We start from the raw sequence: 19,224 nt of genomic DNA on the forward strand, positions 1-19,224 counted from the left end.
CATTCTAGCCAATGGAAAAAAAATTTTTCTTCAGAAATTCACCAATAATACTAGGAGCCACCAATTGCCTTGGGATTTTTGGGGTGGAGGACACCCATGGGTGGCTACCACCCACCCCAGCTTTTTTGCCCCTAAGGGCTCCACATTGTGAGTTATGGGCAAAAATTTATTTTTTGAAAAAAAATTGTAAAAAATCAGAGGAAGGTCCAATCGACTTGAAATTTGGGTGGCAGGTAGAACACAATGTCCCCTTCAAAACCAGCCACTTTTTGTGATCCGAACCGGTTCGGTTCGGATCCGAACCGGTTCGAAACCGAACCGGACCGGGGGGGTGGTCTGGCAAAACCAAAACCGAACCACCCCGGTCCGGTCCGGACCCGGTTCGGACCCGAACCGAACCGGGAGAACCGGTTTTATGCACATCCCTAGCCAGGCAAAAGGGAAGATGCCTCTCAGCTGAGAAGTGGTTTCTCAGCCAGGCAAATCCCAGCCAGGCAAAAGGGAAGATGCCTCTCAGCTGAGAAGTGGTTTCTCTTCTGCGTGGTGGGCTCCAACAGGGATTTTGGAATTCTGAACCTGCTCTGCGATGACAAGTAGGAATTTAGTTGGAGTTCCAACTGTCAGGGGCCCCTCATGTCGTAGAACTCCTTGTGATAATGCCCGATGGAGGGCATCAGGTCTGACATGCCTGTAAGATCAACATGACTGCACAGCCATGACAGACAGGCAATCCACAAGTCAGCTGCTCTGATCCAGCACAGCCCCAGGATCCCAAAATATATGCACTGCTGGCACCTGAAGTCAGAAAGATGTAATATCAGCCTCATTTGCCCAGCACATCTTCCCTTGCCTGGTGGCAGTGATAGCTGCTGCTGCCACTCCTCAGCTTTTCCTCCTACCTTGCTTCCACACAATCACTTCTCCCTCCTCCTACCTAGTTGTTTGTGCCCACACAAACTGATAACTGGGACCACATACAGCTCCCAGACCTGGGGAGGATACAGTTTTTGGTTGACTTCATGATATTTCATAACAAGGTAAGGAACAGAAAGCTAGCAGCAGACAGAAAAAGAAAACTGAAGAACTCTGAAGAAAGGATGCCAGGGCTTCCCAACATTAGATCCCCAGATGTTGTTTGACTACAACTCCCATCATCCCTAGGAACAAAACTGGGTCAGAAGACTGCTTTTTAAAAGTTATCTGCTTTCCAGGCAGAAAATTGGAACCTGGGTGGAGTACTCTGAGCTGAAGGTATTTGGAGATCTCATTGCACATCTGGTTAGGGATGTGCACGAAACATTTCAGCGCCTCTATTTTGATGTGCCGAAATACTTTGAGCTGCCCCAGCTTGGTGGGGGCAAGAGGGTCACTTTAACAGGAGGAAGGCAGGTCTTACTTGCCCCTCCATTGCTCCTCTGCCATCCCTTACCGCCCCAGCATGGTGCTGTTTGTATTAAGCAGCTGCACTGTCTGTTTTGAAAAGGCATGCCATGCAGCTGCTTCTTGCTTAGAAACAGGAAGTTCCCTGTTCCCAGCAGCCTGTGGGTGGCATCAGCATGTAAATGGCGTGAATGGCACATGCTGACGCCATCTGGAGTGGTCAGCATGTGTTTCTGTGTTGGAACAAAGTTGCTCATTGGGAGCTATCCATGGTGCTGCAACCCAGTTGCCCTGCCCTGCCTCTCCTCACCTTAGCTTGTGGGCTCCTGATTTCATGATAGGACAGGACTTTTATGCATATTTATTCAGAAGCATGAATTTCCCTCAGAAATATACAATGGGGCTTACTCCCAGAAGTGTTTGTGGGCGCGTGGCTTTAGTGAGCACAGCAAGCCGGGCAGGATATCACCATTGTAGCTTTTCACTGACTCTGTACATGCAGTCTAACACAGGAAAGCACATTCATATACTGAATACAGTATATGGTGAAGAAGAACATGGAATACATGTGACATCTGACAGCACCAGCCAGCAGGGTTTTGGCACAAGAGCTCCTGAGCAGGAGTAGTATGTCTGAGCAGTGAGGACTTGTAATTTCAGTAGCAGGACACATAAAGGTCCACAAGCAATCTTAACTTGCCCCAATGTCACTTCCAGAGGCAGAGGCATCATATTGAGAGCTTGCCCTGAGAGTTAAAATGCTATCTAGTCATGGTACTGCCAACTCATTAGGAACCCTCTGAAGTTGTGGCTAGCTTGCTTTTATGCTCAATGAACGTGAAGTCATATCAATATGATCACCATCATTAGCAGGGCTGTGTTCTGAAATAAAAGACCCGCCTATAGTCTGTGCGAAATGGCTCCTCTGAAGTTAGCAACGTTCCCTTGAAATAAGGGTCCCCAGCAGCCCTATTTAAATAACCCTACACATGATGAAGAGGCCGCCAGAGGGGCACTATCCCAAAAGAACTGTAGCTGGAACCCAGAGGTGTTGTGATTCTCCTGGCTATCTCTCGAGAGAAAATGGGCTGGCAGCAATGAAAAATGATTACAGTAAAGAACTAGCCAGAACCAGCTTAGATCTGCATAACTTTATTGGTCAAAAAATAACTCCTCTTTCCCTACCATCAGTTTTCCCCAATTCCCTGTTTGGTTGTGTCTCCCATCTGTCTCTCTAATTATCCAACAGGCGGATACTGCATCCCCTCTTGCAAAGGCCCAACAGTAACATGCACCTGGAAGTACAAGCTCCATTCCTTCCAACACCTTGGAACATTTTTTCTTAACCTGACCATTAGCTCTATTGTGAGGGATAAAAAGACCTTCATTTTAAAACTTCGAATTAAATGTTGAAAGAGGATTTTGAGTGGATATATATTTGCATCAACTCGGCCCCATAAAACAAAAGGCTGGCTTCCATGTTTTGAGTTCGGTAGGCTCTGCGCCAGGAAAATTCAAATTTAGACTACAGTCCTAAGCACTTATAGAGGGGGCAGCACTATACTTTACGGACATCATAGTGCCACTAAAAACACACCTTCATGTTGAATTTCCACCCCTGCCCCCCATAATGCACAGGCACACAAACAATGTCAGCATGTTGTCTGCTTCCTGACCCCCAGTCAGTGATGTGGAGGGGACAGAGAAACACACTGGTCTGGTTCACACAATCATTTGAATCTAGGTTTAATGTCTGTTACTGACATTAGTGTGAATGTGTGAGCCTACAGTAAGCTGGTTTATGTCCTGAGAAGAATCTGAGCTTCCTGCCTTGATGTGGGTTCACACAATCACACTAATGTTGATAACCCACATTAAACCTAGATTCAAATGATTGTGTGGACCAGGCCACAATGTCCTCACTCTTTTCAGACCACAAATCCCATGTGTCAAATGAAAATATGGCAGGGGAGTGGGGAGCAGAGGCTCGCAGACTAACTACATCCCAGATATTGGTGCATTCACTTGTCACCAGCCCCATGTGACCTCATATTCTGCTTTTGTCTGAAACGGGCAGTGCTAAATGTGTGGAAGTTTCCTCTATGCAAATTGGAACCCTGGTCAGCCAGTTTTGAGAATCCCATGGAGGAATCTTTGTGTGTGCAATGCCGCCCTTTTCAGAGAAAGAGTGCACAATTGCTAGGAGGATATGGCCACCAAACACATTGGCATCAAGGGTCGGGGCAGTGTCTGAGGACAGCCAGTTGGTTTTGGGTCTGAGGGCCCATGCCCATCAGAAGCCCATGCAGCCAACTTCTGAAATGACAGTACTCACGCACCCCCATGGAACTGGTGGCAGGAGTTGGCCAAGAGATTTACACCACTGATGCCTTCACCAGGCACCCTCCATCAGCCAATTGGAGCATTCCCCAGAGCCCCTGTGTCATTACAGGGCCTCTAGAGGACACTCCCATTGACCAGTGAAAGAGGAGGAGGATCTATCATGCAAGTCTCATGGCCAAGAGACTCCCATGGCAGCTCATCCTTTTCCCATCCTCCCCATTGGGCAATGGGCAATGATGTAGGGCTCTTTCAGAGAAGTCCCATTGGACTATGGTTGTTGGGGAAGGCGAGAATGTGGAAAGCTGCTCCATGGTGGGTCAGAGGCATCTAGAAGGAAACCAGAAGTAGGGAGAAGGAACTGCTCCTTCAGAGTGCTGGTCTGGGGTCTCCCAGCTTGCAGACTTTGGCTACAACCTGGTGACGAGATTTCAGACAGTTCCCCTCCCGCCCCATCAGCAATAGGAGGGGACGGATGTGGTGGTGAAAACCACACTGCTGAATTCCATTCCTAGAAGAGGGGAGAGACGGCCCCTTTTCTTCCTTCCCAGATGAGGGAGTGAGCCTGTCTGTCTGCAGAGAAGGAATCATAGAATCATAGTATGTTATAGTTGGAAGGGACCTTGGGGGCTTTCTAGTCCAACCTCCTGCTCCGTGCACGAAAATGCTAAACCATCCCTGACCATATTGGCCACACTGACTGGCAGTGGCTCTCCAAGGACCCAGGCAGGAGTCTTTGCCAGCCCTACCTGGAGATGTTGGGGATTGAACCTGGGACCTTCTGCATGCAGAACAGATGCTCCACCACTCAGCTACAGCCCCATCCTCTTTTGTGATGACTGCTCCATAGAAAAATAACAGGGGAGGAAGAGCTGGAAACTGGTTCTTACATTTACCCCTCTGGATGCTTTGAAAGGCCTTCAGAGCAGAAACCCTAAAAGGTTCTGATCTCACGACAAACCCATGAATTAAAAATGAGCCCTTCTACTACAAGCTCAACCAAATATTTAGTTAAAGAAAGAGGTTTTCATAGTGAACAAGCTCTTTACGCATCTTTGAATTATTATAGATACGACTTAAAACAGTTAAACTGTCTATTTAGAATTTGGTATATCAGCCTCATTAGGTTGCTTCCAGAACTCTCGGGTAGGCAAATCTGTAAGTGAGTATTTCCTATTTTCCTGTGCTTTATGCATCCTCTAAAATGTCCCGATAACTTTATGAGGGGATGTTACATTAAGTTGTGTTATTATAAATATGATTTAAATATCAGGCATATTATAAAATGATTATTGTCCTATAAGGCAGCACATATAAAACGGACTATCCGTGATATGTTTGGGACTCCCCTCTACAATGCAATGAATTGTTTGATGGAGTCTGCATGCTATTCATCTAGGTTTCTCTTTAGACTCCGGAGGGGCCTGATATGCAATTCTCTAACAAGGCAATCATAAATTGCTGAACAAGAAACAGCCCTTGAGATTTTTAGATAGTATGTGGATAGCGTGTAATCCATCTTGAGGAGCTTGATTTAGTGCCACAGAGGAACATCCCTGACAATACTCAACTTTGTTTTAAAACTGCTGCTAAATCAATTAAGGTATTTGGGGGACAAAACGCTCCTTTCCACTCCCGGTTGCTCGATTCTGGCTCAACTGCCTGAGACTGAAGGGTTTGAGAAGCACACAGTGAAGATATTTGGAAACTGCTGAAGTGTACAGAACAAAGGAAAGCACCCAAGAAATTATGATATCACATATCTATAAAAATGCTTGAAACTGGCTTGACGATCTCAATTCCAGGGGTCTCAGAGTTCTTAGAATACTTCCACATGAAATATGTGGCGTTCACATAATTCAAGATCCCTAGAAACATCTGAGAATGAGACATTTCTCTGTATCTCTGGATATTATGCATACCATAATATGAGACAAGTATTTTCATACCAGCTAGACCAGCTAGATGTGCACAACTTGGGCCCTCCAGCTGGTTTTGGACTACAACTCCCATCATCCCCAGCTTCAGTGGTCAATAGTCAGGGATGATGGGAGCTGTAGTCCAAAAGCAGCTGCAGGGCCCAAGTGGTGTAGCCCTACGCTAGACACTAGACAATGAAGCCTCATTATGTCCCCCTTCCCCATTTTTCTGCCCTGTTTATAGGTAAGGAAAGTGGTAAGCCAGTTTGGGTTATTTGGGGGGGGGTTGAGAAATTCTGCGAAATTTCTCAGCCCACTGGTGGCTGCCATTTCCCCCCTGAGAATCCCCCTCAGAATAACGCTGCATTGTGAGCCCTATTCACACATTATGTTCAACACTTGTACAATGAATGTGCACAGGTACAGTTATTCACTTGTTATATGGAATACAGATACGGAAGCACACTGTACCATGCATTTGAGGGACTTGTACCCAGGTTCACATTTATTTATTTATTACATTTATAGACCACCCCATCCAAAGGCTCTGAGAGGTGCACAACATGTTTAAAAAGACATTTTTAAAAACACCATTTAATACTGCTTAAAACAATATAAAAACAATGTTTTAACAATTCAAAACCCTTTAAAACCAATTAAAATACTTTAAAACAATTTTAAAACCTTGGAAGGCCAGGCCAAACAAGTAGGTTTTTAGGGCTCTCTTAAAGGCCAACAGCGAGCTGAAACTGAGAATATCTGCCGGGAGTGGGCAGCTTTGAAAATTGACACAGGTAGTCATTCACAGAAAAACATGTGTTTACATGTGTTTATGGCACCCACTCCTTTCGGATAGGGGCAGCATCTTCAGCGGCGGCGGCGGGGCTGCCCGAAAACTGCATCCGGGACTTAGGGAGATGGCATTCATCTGCATGTCGCCGCTACATACGCCCACTGCCGAAGTGATGGCCCACAGAAGTAACACCCAATTTTGTCTTGCAGATGGTCGGGCGCCTCCTTTCCCTTTGCAGATACTCATCTATGGGCACAGCAATGTGTTTTGGGCTAGTTGGCGAGCTCGGCAGACCAGCTTGGGTACCCAGCTGGGCCTGGCAGGAGCGGCAGAAGTGGAGTGGATGGGGCGCCATTTCTCTGCCCCCCCCCTCAAAATTTTCCCTAGTTCACACACACACACACACATTTTGCTCACCACCCAAAATTTGAGACCAAAGATTCTTTGATGGGAATTTTCAGTTCAGTACTAGTTTATGAATTAGCACCTCATAATAATCGTGCAAGGCTTGGGACTAATTTATGGAGCCTCCAATGGGATGGAAGGAATCATGGTGGCAGCTAAGAAAAGTAACCCTCAACATCCCTCAGGAAATGCTGAGGTCAGACAAAACTCAGGGGATTACCTCATAATAGATGCCAGCACTTCAACACAGAGTATGACAAGTCACAAATAATGAGAGATATAATGATAGGCTGTTAGAGCTGTGTTCCCCCCTCACACACTTGAATTAAGCCCTGTTCAGATAGCTATTTTAAAAAGTGGTGTACATGGTTATGGGGTCCAAAGCGGGAACCGAATTCCCACCCCAGGCTCGTCACTCACCCTCCCACCTGTTCTCTTCACGGTTACAGGCGTTTGTCTGAAGAGGCAAATGCTGTAAGCATGCTCACACCCCAGCCTGCTAATCACTGAAATGGGCACCATCACATGATCACAGCTCTCCAGGTGAATGCCTGTAACCATAGAAAGCATGGGCGGGAGGGTGAGTGACACACCAGGGGGTGGGAATTCCATTCTCTCTTGTGGGACATGTACTGTAATTGTGTGCAGCTTTGTTATGGTCCTACTGACTGAACAGGGTTAGCATTTGAGGGAGTTCTGGTAGCAGTTTGGTTGGTATCTGCTCATACAAAATACAGGCAGAATCGACAGACTCATATCCAGGCATATAAATGGAGGAAAGTATTGTACATAAAAGGTTACAAGGAGAATCATGTGATACTTGCAACTTTCACATCTTACTAGGAAGGTGAAGTGAGAACTTTGCCCTGCTAACTGGACAAAGAGGTATCTTTCCAATTGGTGATTCTCTTTATTTTAAGCAGTAGGAGCAGGGCTGACCCATCCACAAGGCATACCTAGTTGGTTGCCTTGGACACCAATTAATGGGGGCACATTATAGTGCCAGAATATAGCACTGCCCATTATTCTTTCTCTCCCTCTTGTATTGTACCATTGAAGTATGGCACAGTGGTGTAATAATGTAAGATGTAATACCTCACCCTGCTCCCCACAGGGCTTGCACATTCTGCACCCCAAAATACACAATCCTCTTTGCTTATTGTGCCTCATCCCCCAATAAACAGCTAGGTTCATAAGCTGCACTCCCTCTCTTGAAAATGAATTGCCTGCCTCAGCATTCCTTCTAGAGATGTGCACGAATTGGATTTTGCTATTTGATTTGAGCGCAAATCAAATTGCAAAATAGTCAAATCAATTAGTCAAAACAGTGGCCATTGCCAGCTGTTTTTACGAATCAAATCAATTTAAGTGATTTGGCCATAGGGGACAATGGGGAACTTGAATCGCCCCATTGTTCCCCATGAGTAGGTCCTAGGGACACCAAAGTGGGATGGGTGGTAGGGCAGGTGCTGCCTACCATCCAACCCATAAAAGAAATGGACAAGCGGGTTACTTTTAATTTTTTAAAATCTTTCCTAAAAAACCACCATAGGATCCAGCAAAACCAGATAGTTAATAATATAGCAGCAATAGTACAGCATATTATACTCAGTGCTGAGAAAAGAAAACCATAAAACCTACATCCCTTGATTCATTCCTCCTCTCCTGATGTATCCTCTTCAATGGCACACTAAGGGCTCTCTCTCTCTGCCTCCCCTCCCCAGGCCCTTTGAAAACATTTTGAAATTTCCTCCTTTTTTGTTCCCCTCCCTCCTCCCTCCACCCAGCCAATGGGGGCACAGTTGCCCGTGATTTGGATGATAACAAGCCAACCAAAAGGTGCGGAGATCTCAAGCTGACTGGAAGCCAGTGCCAGAAAAACAGTCAGCAAGAGGGGGAAGGTCAGCCAGAATGGCACTCAAATTGATTTGAGCTCGAATCAGGGTTGATTCAATCTGAACTTAAATCAGCCCCTTTATCCTAAAGGTGATTCGATTCAAGTTCAAATCCCTTGAATCAGCTCTATTAAATTCAAATTGATTTGCTTGTCTCTAATTCCGTTCCAAAAAGAAATGGCCTCAGACTGAATTTCCAAATTAACAGCAGCATCTTTTCATCTCTGAAGTGTTAGAGTTTTGACCCTATAATAGACTGGGAACTCTCTCCCACTGTATCCTCAGACAGCACAAACTGGTCATTTGTCTCCATAAATGAACAGCTCAAGTTAAAGCTGGGGCTCTGTGCTTCTTGGCTGGTGGCATGGAGTACCAAAGTCAAACTTTGCCTACATCACTAAAAACATAGGACTGACCCTTAGCAGGAGAGCAACTGGACTTATTCAACCCCAGCACAGTGTCCTCCAGTGGTTGTTGCTGGTGTCTACCTTGTGTTTCTTTTAGACTGTGAGCCCATAGGGAACCACCATCTTCTTCTTTTTCTAAGTAAACCACTTTGAGAACTTTTTGTTGAAAGGCAGTGTAGTAGTAGTAGTAGTAGTAGTAGTAGTAGTAGTAGTAGTAGTAACAGTAACACTGGCGCATAATTCCAAATAATCCAAGTTCTACGCCTACATTTAAATGTATGCCTGTCAGACATATGGGATATTATCTGGTACATTCTGAAGTGCTCAGTCACAGATAGATATGGGATTTCATAAACTCACAGGAGTTCCAGGTGCAGATCTATTGCTCTTGCAAAGCTAAGTCTTTTGAATATACACCTCATTAAAATACAGCATCTTTGACTTGAATGCATAACTGAGATTGAGGTGCTTTTTATGAGTTTCAGATTTGTGGACAGTATTTTTCAAGCCGTAACTTGACCTTGTCCTTTTCAGGTATGTTCAACTTATTTTTTAATGTACTTCGATTACAGTGAACACTTGTGACTCCTTTTTATTAGTATACATGTTCAAAAAGTGGCTATTGTAAGTGTAGGACCAGCCATAAATTATCACAGGAACATGGATGTGAGGAGTTGCATTCATTGTGGGGAGCAGAGATGTGTGAGCCCCCTACAACTCATTCCATAAATCAGGACAGGCATGTTCCAAAGGGACAATTGACTGGAATTCCCCTTTTCTGCCAGCCCTCTCATCTTCTGTGACTACAACAAAAAATCTTATCTTGTGGAACGGACAGCAGATAGGCGGAAGACACCCTTCAGTACAGGAGATGCCTTGTGGGGCCTTCTCCCTGCCTGCGAATGACACACAGGGCATCATTCCCAGCCTCATGAGAATCATGGGGCTGTAGATACACAAACATGCCACCCCATAGCACACTTGTCTCCAGAGGTCACTGCCTCTTGTTGCCTCATGACAGAGGTGAATGAAGTGGTAGAGTATGCAAAAAGTATGCAAGGTAAGAGGACTTGAACTCTGTTGGCTCCTCTGCCTTGCTTGGAATCTATCAGCTGGCCCCTTCTGTTTTTTGGAAGCTTCAGCTCCATCTTCCAGCCCGGATGAAGGGCAGCCTGCCCGCCTGTTGTTGTGTTCCAACTGGCTGCCTTCAAAGATTGCCTGACACTCACCACCTGTTGCTTTGCTCGGGAGCTTCTCATGAGAGGAGAGGCTGCTGAGTTCTTGGAGGCATGTATACAAAAAAGGCATGCATCTACCATCTTGGATTGGGGTGGATGACATCATTACAAACTATACCATTGAGGTGTCCCTGTGTGTGACTCACTACAACTGTACCAAATATGGTTTAAATTGGTTGGACAATCCATAAGTTAGTGCACTTGCATCTCAATAGTTCACACATCTGCCATCTTGGATCGGGGTAGATGACATCATCACAAACTACATCATTGAGATGTCACTGTGTGTCCCTACAACTGTACCTGATTTGATTCATACTGGTCCAGGCATTGTGAATTTGATTTGCAACCTTGGAGAAGCCGCTGCCAGTCTGTGAAGACAATACTGAGCTAAATAGACCAATGGTCTGACTCAGTAAATGGCAGTTTCCTATGTTCCTATGATAGAGGGGGACACACACAGAGAAACACGAAATGCTGGGTGATCTCATAAGCCTACTGGAAAGTAGGCTAAAAATGCATTTCCCTTGCCTATCTCTCCAAAGGAATTAAAAACACCTAAGACCATCACCCTTGATAGTGGTTTTTCATTTCTCATGCCCCCATCAAAAAGCACATAGTCATGCACACACATAGTCAAAAAGCACATTAAGGCTATGCACACACTCCCCGCTGGGGTGGGGACTGCGACAGGTGTATGTGTGGGGGGAGGCAGGATTTCATGTACCTCCCCCCCCCCGAAAATTGCCTGTATAATCATCGGTGCACCTCTGCATGCTCAGACGATCCATGCTGCTCCTGGAAGCATGTATCACTAGAGGCCCAGAGTCATTTTCCTGGCCTCCACATATCTCACAAGGCACCATGTGATGAGTACAGTGCCTTGGAGGATACCCTTGTGAAACAGATCTATCTCCAGGAGATAGATCCCAGCACTGGGGTTAAGGGCATGCTCATGCCCTTAACTCGGCTAAGAGCCAGGGCAAAAAGCAGGGTCAGGCTGGGCAGGAACACCGGGATTGGGAACGATCCCAGCACTCCTCATGAGCAGCCTAACAGAGGCTGGACTGCCCTAGCCTGGGTTAGGCTGCTCATGAGAGCAGCCTTCTTGTTTTCCTTTCATATATCCACTGCAACTTGATTTGTTTTTCAAGAAGTTGTCCTGCCAGTCAATGTAATACTTCCCCCCGCAAATCTTGCTAGTAATTTCTCTTTCTCCTCTTTATATCTTTCCATCAAGCAGCTTTTATTCCATCTCTTTGTTGGCTTTGTCTTCTACCTGTCACTCCCCAGTTGGCAGCACAACTGATGGGACAACAATACAAAGGCCTCATTCGCACATAACACGAAGCCGCAGTTAAACAGGGCAGAGGTTGGAACTCCATTACGTCCAAATGTGTGCAACCGTTGTTTTGCGGCAAAAGCGACCCAAGGTTTGCCTTGCCAGACTCCAGTTTCAAACCTTTAGTTTGTAGTGAGTTTCACCACATAACATGAGGCTTTTTGGTGGCAGAATTATGTCTGAATTTGGACAACGCCATAACCGCAGTTCCATTCACTTTCTGGAGCTGCAGTCATAGAAACGGTGGCACAGTCCCACCCAGGATTCCTCCTCATGGCAATTAGGAGAGAAAGGGGATGGGATGGCAAGGCAGGCCTAAGTGTTTTGCTCTCAGAAAATGAAGCGACAATGATGTATGTTTGCAAGCATATCCCTTCGAGATGGTGATACTGGCAGGGCAACCACATTAGAGCTCTGGACCTTTCCCCTTAGGAGTATGTGTATGGTTCCTAGGTTGATTCATGAGAAGGGCCGGGCAGCAAGATCAGCATTGCCCCAGTGAAAGGAGCAAATCTTCATATGTGAAGAGGATGGATGCTGTTCCTGAGCGGACTGCTCACTTATGAGAGTGAAAGGGTATCCCCATGGGGATACCCTTTCACAACTCATGAGAAGAACTGTCTGTTGGGACAGGGGTGTTGGGCAGAATCACTAATAATGTGTGACAACTATCTCCCTTATCCCATGGACCACTCTCTCACAAGAGTGTCAGGCCATGGGTGCCGAATGGCAGATGCCGCCCAGCCAGGTTGCTCTATACAAACAAGCCACGGGGATGGGTACCCCGATATGCCTTTGTCAGCGCATCTGCCCGTTTGAACATGTCCACCTTTGTTTTTGCATGGAATGGTGACCCCACTCTCCTGAGGTTGCAGGAAAGTGGGGCTTCTCCCTCCCATGATTCCCTGTGGTGGCAGATCTGCATATGGCACACCAGACCAAACCTGGGAATTTTGAATGAGAGTAAAGATCTGTCCCCACTCCTGATGCTTCCCATTTGCACACCAGACAACACCCAGACACATGAGCAGGGGCCCCACACAATCGGGGGCCCCTTTGTTGGTTAGCTTAATTCATATCCTTGAAGTCCAATGGAAGATCTAAGGTTTTGATGAGCATATGGACCTCTCCAGTGGACTGGCCTGCTCATGTGAGTGCTAGTCCACTGGCGGCAAGTGGCCACAGAGGCAGGAGTGTGGTTTGGTTTGCATTGACAACTGTGCTGGGATGAGGCTTCACAAGCGCATCCTCTCCTGCTTGGTCACAACAGGCCAGATCCCAGGATCCCTTGCCCTCCTTAATATACACACCCCTCCTAAGAAATCATCATGTTCCCTTCACTTTCCTGAGTAACAGGAAAACAGTGCCCCCCAAGATCCCCCCCCATTGTTCTTTTCCAATACAGTTTTCTTGTGGGGATCTTATGAAGGTGGCAGTGCAATCACGTCAGAATCACGTGGCAGTGCAATCACGTCAGAAGAAGGGCTTGCATGGCATGGCATTTAAAGGGATTTAAATGCTTTTTCCTTGCCAAGGGCAGGCGGACCAGTCCAGAAAGGCACAATTGTGGTTGGCAAGCCCCCTTGAAGATTGTGGCCAATGAATGCCGCCCTGGAGACATTCTGATACCTTGCCCACAGTCTGGCGATGCTAGCACAACGGAGCTCACTGGGATCCAGCCTTAGCAGACCATAAAGAGGGAGGGGCTCCCCTGCCCTGAATATGGAGGTTGCCACACCACTGTTTGATGAATGTATGCAATGTTATTTATGGTTAGAAAAATTAACCGCAAGTCCAGCAACCTCCGGTTTCATGTCATGTGCGAATGCAGCCCAAAATCTTTTGCTAACTTGGGTTCCATAACTTATTGTCATACTCATATCCATGAGAAACAGCAGTAACAGACCAGAAGGTACTCCCTTTCTGGAAGGATCAAACAGTGGCATGTGCTGCTATGGCAGTGGAGGACGTCTTCGCATCTTCTGAACACCACTACCTAGAGGCAATAAATGGAGAGTGTCATAGCGCTATTCCAGGCAGTGATGTCTACTAGTTAGGAGTCAGTCAGAAGTTCTTAACAGAAGTTCTGCTTTATAAAACAAGACATTAAGGTCATTCTCATGACCAAAGTGGGCTGGGCTGGGGGGAAAGCAGGATCCTACCTACCTTCCCCCATATGATCGTAGCCTCTTCAGGGCTCCACTGCTTGCACACTCACACAATTGGCACTGCAGTGGACTCCTGAAGTGGGATCGGGAGGAGGGAGTCCTCCTGTATCCCACAATGCACCACGCGAGCAGTGGAGAGGCAGCCTGCGGCAGTGAGGCAGTACTCCTCTCCCTGACCACTCTGCACTCTGGACTCTATGGCCACTAGTCTTGACAGCCATTTAAACCCTGGTAGTGCTCCAGATGGCCACAAAGTTAGGTAGGACAAGCTCTGTTGCCTTTCTGCCACACTTTGTGCCCGGGTAGTGGATCTGGGCTACCTGGGTCTAGAGCAGCCGCATCGGGAGGGCTTCTGGTCACCCAGACAACACAAGCTGCTTGGGTTAACTCTCTCCTACCCAAGCAGCTTATGTCTTGAGAATGGGCTCTCCATCACTTGTCTCTCCTGCTCTCTTGCTCACTTCCTCTCTCTGCTGGTGGACTGAGTCCATTCTTGTTTCTTGTTCCCTGAATTATTTTTATTTATTTTATATTTATATCCCGCTTTTCCCCCAAGGAACCCAGAGTGGTGTACATGGTTATGTTTGTCCTCACAACAACCCTGTGAGGTAGGTGAGGCTGAGATAGATATGACTGGCCCAGAGTCACCCAGTGAGTTTCATGGCTGAATGAGGATTTGAACTCAGGTCTCCCCAGAACTAGTCCAACACTCTAACCACTGCACCGCACTGGCTAACTGCTAATTATCCCTGCTAACTGAGCAGAGAGGCACCTTTTAAAATGGTGACTCTTATATTTAGCAGGGGGAGAGCAACTGTCCCTATCCAACCTCAGCATAGTGTTTTCTCCAGTGGCTGTTGTTGGGGTCTAAAATATATTTCTTTTTAGATTGCTAGCCTTTTGGGGAAAGGGGCCCATCTTGTTTCTTTTCCCATGTAAACCACTTTGTGAATTTGTTTGTTGAAAAGCGGTATATAAATATTTGAGGTAGTAGTAGTAGTAGTAGTAGTAGTAGTAGATCTACCTATCCACAATTTGGGTTTTAACTTGAGGCCACATGAGCCAAAGATCCTCAGAAGATATTGCAAAAAATAAAGAACCATGACTTACTCCTTAATTGACAACCATCAATTATGGCATGCAGAGATTCATCTAAAGACCTGAATGGCAAGGCTTTCTCCTCCCCACAACCCATGTAATATTTTTACCTTATAGGGAAAATGCCCAGTATGGACACATACACTCTCTCTCCAGGTCTTATTCTGTATCTTTACATCCTTTCCCATTGAATCGAGACCTGCTGGCTGAAGATGATGAAGCTAAGATGTCCATTGTCACATGGAGAAGCCATCAGTAGAACAAGATCAATTCAACTACTTGAATCTCAGATTGCTGATCTACTTGATTAATACAAGAGATATTGGAGTGACAGCAGAACCCACAAACTAACTGAGACACAGTTTCCTTGAATCCTTGCCTTGTCATGTAACTCATAGCTCCTAGGTCTGAGCACACATGGAGAAGACAGAATGCTCTGCTGGATCACAGACAAAAGGGATTCTGAATTGCAAATGCACATCATTTGTTACAAGCAAGAGTTTATCAGAGATAAAAGCTGTACAATAACAATGAGAAAGGCATTAGGTGGGTGAAAAACAAGACAAAGCAGTCTGAGTCTTGAGATGAGTGTGGCATAAACAAAGATCTTTTTTGTTTCTCAAAAGACCAATGATGATTTGTTAGTGGTTGGTCTTGACCCACAACTTTTGTTTTGATCTTTGCAGCATACATTTGCAATGTTCATTGTGGTATGTTCTTAACTCTTGGAGATGTCTTGGAAAGAATCCATAATTTGATCATTTCAGGCCCATTTCTTCATTTCTTTTGGCCAGTGTTGCATGAGAAGGAGGAAGAAAGGATGGGAGGGAGCATACTTAAGCTTTTTCATGGGGCTTATATCCAATATGAGTGTGTGTATATTAAAATATACAATTTGTATATTTCTTACTCCACCTTTCTGTCCCACTAAGTTTAGTTGGCCTTTTAAAAAGGATCAGACAAATGCATGAAGGATATGGCTATCCATAGCTAACTGCAACCTCCATTTCCCAGGGCTGGAGAGCATGTCTTGAGGCAGAAAGCATGAATTGTCCCCTTTGCTAAGCAGCATTTGCCTTGGTTGGCATTTGGATGGGTGGCATGTGAACACTGTTTGCTAAGAACATAAGAACATAAGAACAGCCCTGCTGGATCAGCCCAAGGCCCATCTAGTCCAGCATCCCGTTTCGCACAGTGGCCCACCAGATGCTGCTGGAAGCCAAAGGCAGGAGTTGTGGGCATGCCCTCTCTCCTGCTGTTACTCCCCCGCAACTGGTACCCAGAGGGTTGTGTGTTTTGTATCTTTTCTGTTTCGATTTGTACCAAATCCGAATCAACCCCATTTTGTATTTTGTCTGAAATTAAGCCTTCCGAATCACCCCAGTTTTGTTTTGCATCCAAATTAATCCGAATCTGAATCTGAATTAATTCAGATTAAAAAATGGGTTACATAGTCAAAAGAGTGGGTGGGGGTTATAGTGACCAATGAGTGGAAGCTACCACAAAAATTTCAAAGGAATTGGGCAAACTGCTGATTTTTGGTGAATTTTTGAAGTTTGTGTGTCTTTCAGATTTTCCCCATAGGGTATGATGGAGGTTTCAGGAAAAGTATAGCTTCACGGGGGGGGGGGGGGGGTTAGGCGTGGTCCAGGCCAAGCTACCACAATTTTTTCAGAGGAATTTGGCAAAGGGCTGATTTTTAAAGAATTAATGAAGTTATGCATCTTTCAGATTTTCCTCGTAGGTTATAATGGAGGTTTCTGCAGTCCCATAACTCCACTTGAGGGGCACTGGGGTGGCCCAAAGCACATGGCGGTGTAGTGCACATAGGGTGCCAACCACCCACATGGGTTGCCAATGCCAGCCCATGAAGTACAGGGTTTTGTTGTTCCAGAGGTGTTCTGAGAGTAGATTCTCTAGTAGCATATGAGAGTGAATTCATGGTTTTTCATTAAAAATCTCATTTGCTACCAGAGAATCTAAACTCATCACCTCAGAAACAATAAAGCCCAGTACCCCAAATGGGTTAGCAATCCAGGGGGGTGGTTGGCACCCTCTGTGCACTACACCACCACTCACTTCAGGCCATCCCAGTGCCCCCCAGGTGGAGTTATGAGGCTGCTGAAACTTCCATGATTCCCTATGGGAAAAAATCTTAAAGACGCGTAAACCTCAAAAATTCCTAAGAAATCAGCCCTTTGCCCTATTTGGAATGTGGGTGCACCACCCTTGGGGCACTGCCACCCAACCCACTGTTTTGCCCCTGAAGCCCCACATAAACAAGTTGAAAGAGTGAAGAGAATGATGAACAACAACGATACTTAATTTTTTGGCACAGTTATTTGAGAATTTTGCAGCGGGTGTGAGCCTGTCCCTGTGACACTAGCACAGCAGCACAACCCATTTGTTGATTCAAGCAATCTTTCAATAAAAACACTCCCTCCCCATGGAACAGTGACCACAGGTCATTTGAGATAGCAAGATAGACCAATGAACTGCCTTGGTACTATGGAACAACTTCAAATGTTCATTTAACTGAAGTGGAGTGAGCCGTAGCCCAAACAAATCAGCCTACTGTTCAGAATTGTTGAGATTTATCCTCACTGCATTTAAGAAAGTGCAAAACCATGGATCATGGTTACAAGAAAGAGAGAAGCAACTAAGATTCCTGGGGATGTCAATAGATTGACAGGGGTATTCCCCACCCCCTCCTTTTGTCTCCTGTAGTCCCATGTGGATGACCTGTCCCTGCAATGGCAAAAGTTGTGAACCACTGGCTTAGACATCATGTCCCACCAAATTACATTGTGGCCTAAATTTCATTAGACTGCTCAACTTGGGCAACAAAACCACTATAACTCATAAAAATCAGAAGAAAAACAAAATAGCTCTCCAAAAGACCCCTGAACAAGTCAAGAGATTCTTTCTAAACCTTTGGAAAGAAAAACCTGTGTAATTTCAGAACTTTCCTAACCAGCTTCTCAAAAAGCTTCTCCACAGAATTTATACCATGGCTTTTAGCAAGAGCTTTGGAATTGCATTGAGCTCCCAAAGATATTTGGGTATTTCTGTCTCAAAGTGCTGTCTTCCAAATCCCTTTGCAAGGTCAGTTTGCATTTCAACCACACTGAATACAACACATACTTAACTAAACCATTCATGAGCTTTTTGCATATCTTATCTTCTGCTAATCACTCAGTGCCTCAGCTGGAGTGGGGAGAGTCAGAGAAGTCAAATTCAATTGGAATGCTTTTCCGAAGAACAAAGCATTCTGTCCGAAACACAGTCATTTTGATTTGGAAACAAAAACCTCTGTTTTTTAATTCTTGATTTTGTTTTGGTTACAAAACCTCCGAAATTGCCATTTTCAGGCACAAAATGTTTTGTACCCAAATCGAAATGCACAAGCCTAATTTATATCCTGCTTTTCTTCCAAAGAGCCCAGAGTGGTGTACATGGTTTGTGTTATCTTCACAAAACACTGTGAGGTAGGTTAGGCTGAGAGACCGGCGCAGAGTTACACAGTGAGGCTATCCACATGAGCATCCCTATCCAAGTTAGGGAAGCCCTACCTGGGTAGGGCTGCTCATGTACAGTGCCGAGATGAAGCCCAATCCTGGTGCTGCCTACCCCGCAAGCCCAGGTTCCATACCCGGGCTTTTACCTGGGTTAAAGAGTGTGAGTGAGCCCTTTACCCCAGGTACGAGGTCATAAGAACATAAGAACAGCCCTGCTGGATCAGGCCCAAAGCTTGTCTAATCCAGCATCCTGTTTCCCACAGTGGCCCACCAGTTGCCTATGAGAAGTCCACAGCTAAGAGATGAAGGCATCTCCTCCCTCCTGCTGTTGCTCCCCTGCAACTGGTATTTAGAGGCATTGTGCCTCTGAGGCTGGAAGTGGCCTGTAGCCAGCAGACTAGTAGCCATTGATAGACCTGTCCTCCATGGATATGTCTAAGCCCCTTTTAAAGCCATCCAAGCTAGTGACCATCACCACATCCCAAGGCAAAGAATTCCATAAGAGGCATCTTGCCTCTGAGGCTGGAGATGGCCTACAGTACTTATGTTCAGGCTGCACACACCTTGACCATATACAGAGATGGGCACGTAGAGTGTCTGTCTCATGGGGTATCCCCCAATGCACCGTGTCTGTCGCTGTAGTGCATTGTGGGATATCCGGAGGCCAGGAGGATACAGTGTCACAGCCTCCAGAGATCTGTACAGCTTGGAGCAACATGGA

This window comes from Hemicordylus capensis, chromosome 5 (assembly GCF_027244095.1).
Source record: "Hemicordylus capensis ecotype Gifberg chromosome 5, rHemCap1.1.pri, whole genome shotgun sequence".
Lineage (NCBI taxonomy): Eukaryota > Metazoa > Chordata > Lepidosauria > Squamata > Cordylidae > Hemicordylus > Hemicordylus capensis.